Raw genomic sequence first — 9,670 nt, 5'->3', positions numbered from 1 at the left:
AGACGCGCCCGCCGCCGCCGAAGGACCCCCCGGCGGCGACGGGCCCCGACGCGTCCGGCGACGCGCCGGGAGACGACCGACCGCCGTTCTCCAAAGGCCGCACCCGAGAGAGAGGTCACGACCCCGCAAAGCCAGAACCGGATCCCCGGCCCCGAGGAGGGACGGGTCAACCGCTGCTCCCCAACCGTGGGAACGCTGCCGGGGAGGGGGAGCGAGGCGACTCCCACACGGCACACAACACGAGCGACGCACGCACGCGACGCGCGCAGCGAGGCCGCGGTCCGCGGGAACGGCAAAGACGGGGAAGCGCGGGAGGGACCGCTCGCGGCGGGCACGGACGGCGGACGGGTGGGACCCGGGAGCCCACCGCCACCCAGCCCCGCTCTCTTCCCTGCTCGGCTCCGCGCCCCGACCGAGGCGCGTACGCACCCTCGGGGGAGCGGGGGGATCGGGGTCCCGCGGCACTCGGGCGCGCGCACACGCGGCCCCTTCGTTCCCCGCCACGGGTAACACGTCCCGGGCTCCGGCACGACACGCCGGCGTCACGACACGCTCTCTTGTCCCGCGTGGTTCCTCCCCGGACTCGGAGCGAGGAGGCGCGGGCCGCAGTGGGCGACACAAACGCTCGGGTTTCCCCCCCCAAAGACGGGACGCGGCGAGGGGCACCCGGCCGAAGCTACGCGCATCGGGAGGTCAGGGCGTGCTGGGGCGACCAGGCGGGCCGACGGGAGACCCCAAGCACGCCCGCTCATCGGATCGCTAGAGAAGGCACTTTTTTCTCACTGAGGGCGGGCGGGACGGACCCGGCCCGACGAGCCTCCGGCCGCGGCAGCGCAAGAGCCGGGGGAGCGACACACACACCGCTCGATGATCTCGAGCGCAGCGAGGCGGGGGGGCCTGCGGTATCGGCAAGGCTCTTACTTCCTTTCCGGGGCGCGTTCTTGAGCGTTCGCGGACACAGGGGACCGGACCGAGAGAAAACATAATGCACAAAGCGGTCCCCCGAGAGCCAGGCCTGCCTCTCCAGGAACACCCACCGGGTCTAACACCAGGCGGGGAGGCATTCTCGTCAATCGACAGACCACCCACCTTTAACGGTGAGAAGAAAAAAGGCCGGCCGCGACCGCTCAACACCACACAGCGCTCACAGCCTACGGGAGAAGGCAGCGCACGGTGGGCCGCTCGCCCGACGTCCTCCGCTCACGGAGGGGAACCTCAGAGAGCCTCTTACCGCTTCGCCTCGACCCCCTTCATCATCGGGGTCATCTTAACCCAACGAGAGCACACCTCGCAGAGGAACACCGCTAAAGGCCGGACCGCGCACAGGAGGCACACACGTCAGAGAACCGGGAAACGCCGCCGCCGCTCAGAACCGGGCACCTCTGAAGATCGGCCTGGAACGCTCCAGGAGCACCAACGAGGATGGCAAGCAAGACGCGTGCACGCGAGCCCGCTCGGGAGGGACACACGTGACGCGGCACATCAGCCGACCCTCCCCCGGCTCGGAGGGAGGAGGGCTAAACAGACCACACACGGTGGGCAGAGTGAAACGCGCGACGGGGGGAACAGAGCCCCCAGCGCGCCTCACAGGAACCACCACGAACCACAGCGAGCAGTGCGGAGGGGCTTTCACAGGGCTCAGGCCGGATAACCGCACCCCTGCCTTCCACACACCACCGGTAAAAGGTGGGGAGGAGAGACGAGGGGCCCGCTGGCAGAACGAGAAGAGCGGCCGCCATTCGCCATGAATGTCCGTCCCTCGCCTGGCGCGGCTTAGGCCTCCGGCCCGAATGAACACAGAGCGAGGGCACCACATCGATCGACAAAGCAGAACCGGGAAGAAACGAGCGACAGAGCATCAACACATGCCACCAAAAAAAAAAAAAAAATTGAAAAAAAAAAAAAGAAAACCCTTCACACCTCCACAACCAAAAAAAAAAAACAGCGGTGGGGTCCACGGGGAAATCCAAAAAAAAAATGTGCACTCGGGAGGCACATAAGGCAGCAGAAGGGTCAGACTGAGTAACCCTCCCCCCCGCAAGGACTCATGGAGGCTCGGGAGCTCCACAACGAGGGAGGGGGAAAACAGTGCGCTCGGGAGGCACTGGGGAAGCAGAGGACCGGGGGGGACCCACCCAGTCCATGGAGACTCGGGAGCTCCACGATCTGATCCCAAAAAAAAAAAAAAAAAAAAAAGCAAGCACCGGGACGGTAAGGGAGAAGCATCGAGAGACAGTTCCCACCATCCAAACGGCACGGGCGACAGACCAACAAAGCGGGGACGCCTGACACGCTTCACCACGGGCAAAAAAAAGCAAGGAAGCCAGTCACCTCAGAAAGCCACTCGGGAAAGCACGCACGGGCCCAGTCCCAAAAGGCAGCGAGAAACCCGGGCACAGCAGGCTGGGCTAGGCGGGAGAAAAAGCACCCAGCGAGCGAGGCTCAGAAGAGAGACCGCCACCTAGCGTCCTTTAATGTCACCCAATTAAAGGACAGCGTGTCAGCACCTATCTGCAGGTACAATAAGGACAGATAGTAACCATTAGAAGAATGACAACAAGTCCGGGGAGTCATTCACAGACCACACAGAACTCCTGAAAGTGAGGCTGGGTGAAATGTCCCAAAAATGTCCCCATAAACAAGAGAACCGACCCTCAAAGGAACAACTGGTCGACCTCATAACCATGACAGGACCGAGAGAGCGAGGTGGACATGCCAGAAAGCCGGGCGCCCAGCCTCCTCCCGGCCGAAGACCCTGCGACCAGCCGCTAGGGATGGAGACGGGCAAGAAGAAAAACTTGGGGGAAAAAAAAAATAAAATCTCGAGTCCAAGAAACCGGGGACCAGTGAACAGGGAAGCCGGGACCACCACCTCCTCTCGGCCTCAGAATGGCAAGGTCCGCCGCTGAGGACCGAGGGTTCTGGCAAGAGGAAAGAAAAAAAAAATTCATAAAAAGCTCCGAGAGTCCGAACCAGGGAAGCGAGAAAGCCGGGACTACAGCCTCCTCTCGGCCTCAGGATGGCAAGGTCCGCCGCTGAGGACCGAGGGTTCTGGCAAGAGGAAAGAAAAAAAAAAAAATTCATAAAAAGCTCCGAGAGTCCGAACCAGGGAAGCGAGAAAGCCGGGACTACAGCCTCCTCTCGGCCTCAGGATGGCAAGGTCCGCCGCTGAGGACCGAGGGTTCTGGCAAGAGGGGGAAAGAATTAAAAAAAAAAAAAAAAAAAAGTCCGAGACCCCAACGAGTCCGTGACAGGGCAGCGGGGAAGCCGGGATCAACCAACGCCTCCTCTCGGCCGAGGGTCGCCGGGTCCCAGGGCTCTTCGAAGAGAGTTTAAAAGGCAAGGGAAAAACAACTTTTAAAGCCGGGGTACTTCACCGATCCTGGGCCCGGGTAGACTCGACACCTAGCGGGGGTACGCCAACGACTTATGCCTTCTGGTCGACCCGCTCAAGTCTCCCAGCACCCTTCCCATCTGTTCCTTTCACTCGGTTCCAGCCCCAGCGCACCCATGGGTGACTCTTCCGGCACAACCTCCTACACAGAGACCGTTCCCAAGCACGACACCAACTCCGGGACACACCCGCCTGCCGGGCCGGGACTCTCGTCACTCTTTCCGCCTCACAAAAGCCATTTCGCCCCGTCCTCGTCAACGACCGAGGACCAGGAGCGTTGCACAAAAAAGGCCACCGCTAGGTGGCGCCCGACAACCGACCGACATACATCGCTCGCTCGCCCGCTCGCTCGGCCGCGGCGTCTTCACCTTCTCTGGCGTTACAGCGTCCTCCCACGCTCACGCCCGGAGGCGACACGGGCCCACAACAGGACAGGGAACCCCCCTGTCGGTTCCCCCACCCCACCCCCGAACACGGTGAACGCGGGCCGGCCTGGACATTCGGGGCGACGAAAACGAAAGTACGACCGAGACCACAGGCAGCTGGGAAAACAGGCGAATCAATCGCTCACGGGAAACAAAGAGCGTGTCTGACCGTTCATCGGTGACAGGACTAGGTGGGGGGCCAGGGGCTTCTGCCACAATTAGGCCATGGTGAGAGGGAGGGAGGGAGGGAGGGAGGGAGGGAGGGAGGGAGGAAGGAAGGAAGGAGGCAAGGATCAGAGCAGTGAATATACAGGTGCACAGTCCTTACACCAATATTGACTGCAGATAGAAAATAAGAGGAAGAAAAAAAACACACACACACACAGAATGTCACCAAAGGGACAGCCTGGTCTATAAAAGTGAGTTCCAGGAGAGCCAGGGCTATTACATGAAATTGCCTGAGTTCAGATCAACAATTTCTCAACTCCAACAACAATGTTTACAGGAAAGGCAACAGATATGTACATCAAGGAAAGCCAGTGGAGCCGTAGGCACACCCTTCACACACTTTGAAACTTCTCTGTTGCAAGGTCACAGAGTTAGGAAAGGATCTTGATCTTGAACTTTCCTTAATAGTAAGTCTGTGTGTGTATCACACTCAAGCCAAGTGCCCTCAGAGCTCATGGAAGACAAAACAGAGCTCTAGACTAAGAGAGACGGGGGGCAGGGGGGGTATATTCACTCAAGAAAATGAAAGCAAAACCCTACACAAACCTTGGCACACAGTAAAATCAGTCCTATGAGGAAATTTGTAGCTCTAATTGCCTACTTTTTAAAAAAACTTCTAACCGGGTAATGGTGGTACATGCCTTTAATTCCAGCACTCGGTCTGGTCTCCAAGAGCTAGTTCCAGGACTGACTCAATTAGAGAGAACTAGAGAGAAACCCTGTCACAAACAAACAAACAAACAAACAAACAAACAAAAGAATAAAGTATTACATAAATCAATAGATGCATACAAAGATGGAAGAATAGATGGATAGATAGAGACAGACAGACAGACCCACACTCCATCTTCTGTCTTCTGAAGGTACCAGGCTCTCTCACAGGGGTCAGGCAGAAACGCAGGCAGTGTATGTGTGTGATATCAAGCAAGCCTATATGTGATATATAGGGTATGATAGGATAATGTCACTATGAAATTGGGGTAGGTCTCAGGAGCACAAGAACCCAAATCTGTGCTGTACTCCCTGTCACCAGAAGAGGGCACTAGATACCCACCATGTGGTTTCTGGACATTCCAGAAATTCCATCTCTCCAGTTCTCATTCTTTCATTGTTCCTCCTGCATGCCTGCATCGAGTGAGAGAGTGGGCACCGTTTCTGTTTCTCCCTGCTTCTCTGCGTGTCTGTGTCTGTCACGTCCTGCATAGCCAGAGTGCCCGCCACCTATGCCTGAGATAGATGTAGCCGGCAGCCCTGAGGCTGGGGGAGAAAGGGAGAGAGTGGGTCCCCTGGAGAGCCTTGGGCAGAGGCTCTGTGGATTCCCTGCAGGAGGCCTCACCGCCTCTGAGGAGCCCATGGGGGAGGGGGAAAGGGAAGGTCAACCATACAGTCCTGCCTGGCTTTTGCTTTGTTTTGGTTTTGGTTTTTGTTTTTATTTCCAGGTACAGCTGTGACCAGGTCTGAATCCAGGACAGACTCCAAAGCTAGAGAGAAATCCTGTCTCAGAAAACAAAAAAATAAATAAATACACTAATCAAGAAATGGATAGATAGATAGATAGATAGATAGATAGCCAGACAGAGAGATGATAAAACACCTCCAAGATGAGGAAGACCAAGGCAGGCAGATCACTGTGAGTTTAAGGCTACCTTGTTCTGCAGAGTGATATTCAGGACAGGCAAAGTGACACAGAGAAACCCTGTTTTCAGAAAAAAAAAAAAAAAGATGGGGGCTGGAGAGATGGCTCTGTGGTTAAGAGTGCCGACTGCTCTTCCAGAGGACCCAGGTTCAATTCCTACCACCCACATGGCAGTTAACAGCTGTCTGTAACTCCAAGATCTGACACCCTCAGGTAGACATACATGCAGGTAAAACACCAATGCAAATAAAATAAAAATAAATAAATTATTAGGAAAATAAATATATAAAAAAGGTGTTTAGTGCATGCCTTTAATCCCAGCACTAGGAGGCAGAGGCAGATGGCTCTCTGTGAGTCTGAGGCCAGCCTTGTCTACAAAGTGAGTCCCAGGGCATACGAGGGTACACAACGAAACCCTATGTTGAAAAACAACAAATAAACAAACAAATAGAGAGATAATAGCAATAAAAATATTTGAGAGTTCAAGTAATTGACTCCGTCAACAATAATAGAATATAAAAATAAAAATATCAAATGCACTTGAACACATTGGCACAGGAGACCATTTCCTAAATAGAACCCCAGTAGCACAGACACTGAGAGAAACAGTTAATAACAACTGAGACCTCCTGAAACTGAAAAGCTTCTGTAAAGCAAAGAACACAGCCAACAAGACAAAATGACGGCCTACAGAATGGGAAAAGATCTTCACTAACCCCACATCAGACAGAGGTCTGGTCTCCAAAATACACAAAGAACTCAAGAAATTGGTCATCAAAAGAACAAATAATCCAATTTAAAAAATGGAGTACAGACCTAAACAGAGAATTCTCAACAGAGGGATCTAAAATGGTTGAAAGACACTTAAATGTTGGGTCGAGGGGTGGATCATGCAAAGATGAGAAACCACCAAGTTTAATAAACCAGAAGCAAACTTTATTCCAGAAACCAGATCCTAGGAAAACCAGAAGCAAACTTAAAAATAAAAAAATAAATAAATAAAAATCACCACGGGGCACAGAAGCTTATCAGCTAGCTGAGACCACAGACAGAGTTTGGGCTTCTGACACTGTGGCAAAAGGCCAGTTTCTGAAACCAATTTTTATAGTAGGGGCATCAAGCATTAACTCTGAACAAAGGAATTTTTATGATCTTGCCCTGACCCGTGGGTCAGTCAACATTAGACCCTACAGAGGGGAGTGAGTTTTAACATCAATGGGTAACTAGGCAACTATCATGAAATATGTTTCAAAGTAGATTTCTTGACCGAATGCATGACAGTCCGGTATGAGATCATGGTTTTATGGTTTTATTTCATTTTGTCTGTGTGTGTGTGTGTGTGTGTGTGTGTGTGTGTGTGTGTGTGTGTCGTCTGTGTTCTCTGACTCTCTTGTACATTGAATTTAACTTCAGATTTTATTTGTTTTTCTCAGTGTGCCCATGTCTGTCCGTGTGTGTGTGTGTGTGTGTGTTCGCGTATGTGGGCGAGGATCACAATTCAAAACATTGCAGTGAAGGCCCTTTGTAGACAGCCCCCAGGACTACCTTCCTTTGTTCTTTTGTTTCTTCATTTTCATTCTATCTTTTTTTTTCTTTCTTTCCTTCTTTCTTTCTTCTTTTTTCTTTCTTTCTTTTTTTTTGTTTTTTTTTTTTTGTTGTTGTTGTTGTTCAACGTGTATATGTTTTTATTTGGTACAGGGGTTTTTCTACACAACATGGGAATTCACTACCTAGATAGACCAGACCTGTCTCCATTTCAAGGTTCACCTGCCTCTGTCTCTTGGATGATAGAATAAAAGGTGTGAACCACAACAACCCTGCTTTGTTTTTAGTATGTTGTTCTATTCATTTCTTGTACACTTAGTTCAATTTTAATTTTAGTTTTGTTTTGTTTTGTTTTGTTTTTCGAGACAGGGTTTCCCTGCATAGCAGTCCTAGCTGATCTGGAACTAGCTCTTGTAGACCAGGCTGGCCTCAAACTCCCAGAGATTCACGTGCCTCTGCCTTCTGTGCGCTGGGAATAAAGGCATGTGCCACCACTGCCCAGCCATTTTCAAATTCTATTTAAATCTCTCAGTGTGCCTTTTGTATGTGGGGGAGACAGGGAAGGTGTCCTATTTCCAAACATTTTCATAACTGCACTTAGCACTGCACTCTTTTACATTTAATTTTACTTTTTTAAGAGTGTTTCCAGTTGTGTAGGACTTAGTTTAATTTCAATTTCTTAAAGAATTTTTTATGATTTATTTAACTTTAGATGTACAATGGGGTGAGGGTATCAGATCATCCAGGAACTGGATTTACAATCACGTATGAGCTGCCATACGGGTGCTGGGACCTCTTCCTCAGAGCCACCAAGCCATCTCTCCAGGCCCTTAATTTTCTTTAAAAAATTATGTTTCTCTGGGTGTGCCTGTGTGTGTGTGTGCCTCTGTGTGTGTGTGTGTGTGTGTGTGTGTGTGTGTGTGCATGTGTGCGCGCACATGTATTTGTGGGGTGGCTTTTGAACTAACCAAGATGACTGGTTTCATATGTGGCAGAGAGGCAGGTGGATCTCTGGGAGTTTGAGGCCAGCCTGGTCGACAAGAGCTAGTTCCAAAGACAAGCTCCAAAGCAGCAGAGAAACCCTGCCTTGAAAATCAAAACAAAATCACAAACCAAAAAAATAAAACGCAAATTAAATGTGAAAGAGAGAGAGAGAGAGAGAGAGAGAGAGAGAGAGAGAAGACATGTTGATTCATCGATTTACAGACAAGAAATAAGAAAAAACAAAACCATAATACAAAACCATAATGTTACCAAGATGACAGCCTGGTTTATATAATGAGTTAAAGGTATTATACAGAGAAACACTGCACCAAAAAGTAATAATGATAATAATAATAATAATAGAAGAAGAAAACAGAAAAAAAAAAACAAGGAAGGAAGGAAGGAAGGAAGGAAAAACATGTGTTTTCCTTTTTTTCTTTCTTTATCTCAGGTTATTTTATTTTAATTTATTTCTTTTAATTGCTGCAGCAGCAGCAGTATATTTTGGGCAGCTGCCTAGCTGGGTAATGGTGGCAGCACATTTCTTTATTCTCATTTCTCAGCCCTCAGAAATCAGGAGAGGCAGAGGCATGCAGATCACTGTGAATTTGAGGCTACCTTGTCCTGCAGTGTGAGTTTCAGGACAGGCAAAGCGACAGACACAGAGAAACCCTGTCTTGGGGGGAAAAAGTGTGTTTAATACAGGCCTTTAATTCCGGCACTAGGAGGCAGAGGTAGAGGCAGGGGCAGCTAGATCTCTATGACTCTGAGGCCAGCCTTGTCTACAAAGTGAGTTCCAGGGCAAACACAGGGAACCTCTATGTAGAAAAACCACTAATAATAATAATAATAATAATAATAATAATAATAATAATAATAATAATAATAATAATAATAATCTAAGAGCTCAATTAATTGACTTCACCCACAATTCAAAAATTTAAAAATAAAAAAGAAGAGTGTGTCTGACTGATCAGTGAAAGGACTATGAGGGCCAAGGGGCTGCCACAATTATGGCTTGGTGAGAGGGAGGAACTGAGGGAGGGAGGGAGAGAGGGAGGGAGGCCTGCTTTCTTGGGGTTCTTTTTCAGTAGTTGTGTTTGTACAATCTACCCCATACCCCACTTCTCATACTAAATACCGAGTCTGAGAAAATTAAAACAGCCATGGAAAAATTCCCACTTGGATCTGTTCCTGCCCTGTTAAACAATAATCACAACAAAAATATCCATATCTAAGCAGACCAGTCAAGTTGTAGCCTCACCCTTTAAAGGTTCAGCAAGGAGTCCTAGCTGTTAGGAAGGGCTGGTGACCTTGAACTTTAATAGTCTCTTAAATCTGCCTTCTCACTTTTACCAGGTGCCCTCAGGGGACAGGAGTGGAGGCCAGGGCCCCTGCAACAGGAGATCTCCTAGATAACCTACAGGCTCTTAGGGTTCCTGGGCCTGCTTACAGAAA

The sequence above is a fragment of the Chionomys nivalis genome, chromosome 13, assembly GCF_950005125.1.
Source record: "Chionomys nivalis chromosome 13, mChiNiv1.1, whole genome shotgun sequence".
NCBI lineage: Eukaryota > Metazoa > Chordata > Mammalia > Rodentia > Cricetidae > Chionomys > Chionomys nivalis.
The sequence above is the reverse complement of the archived record's forward strand: the minus strand, read 5'-3'. Positions refer to the sequence as shown.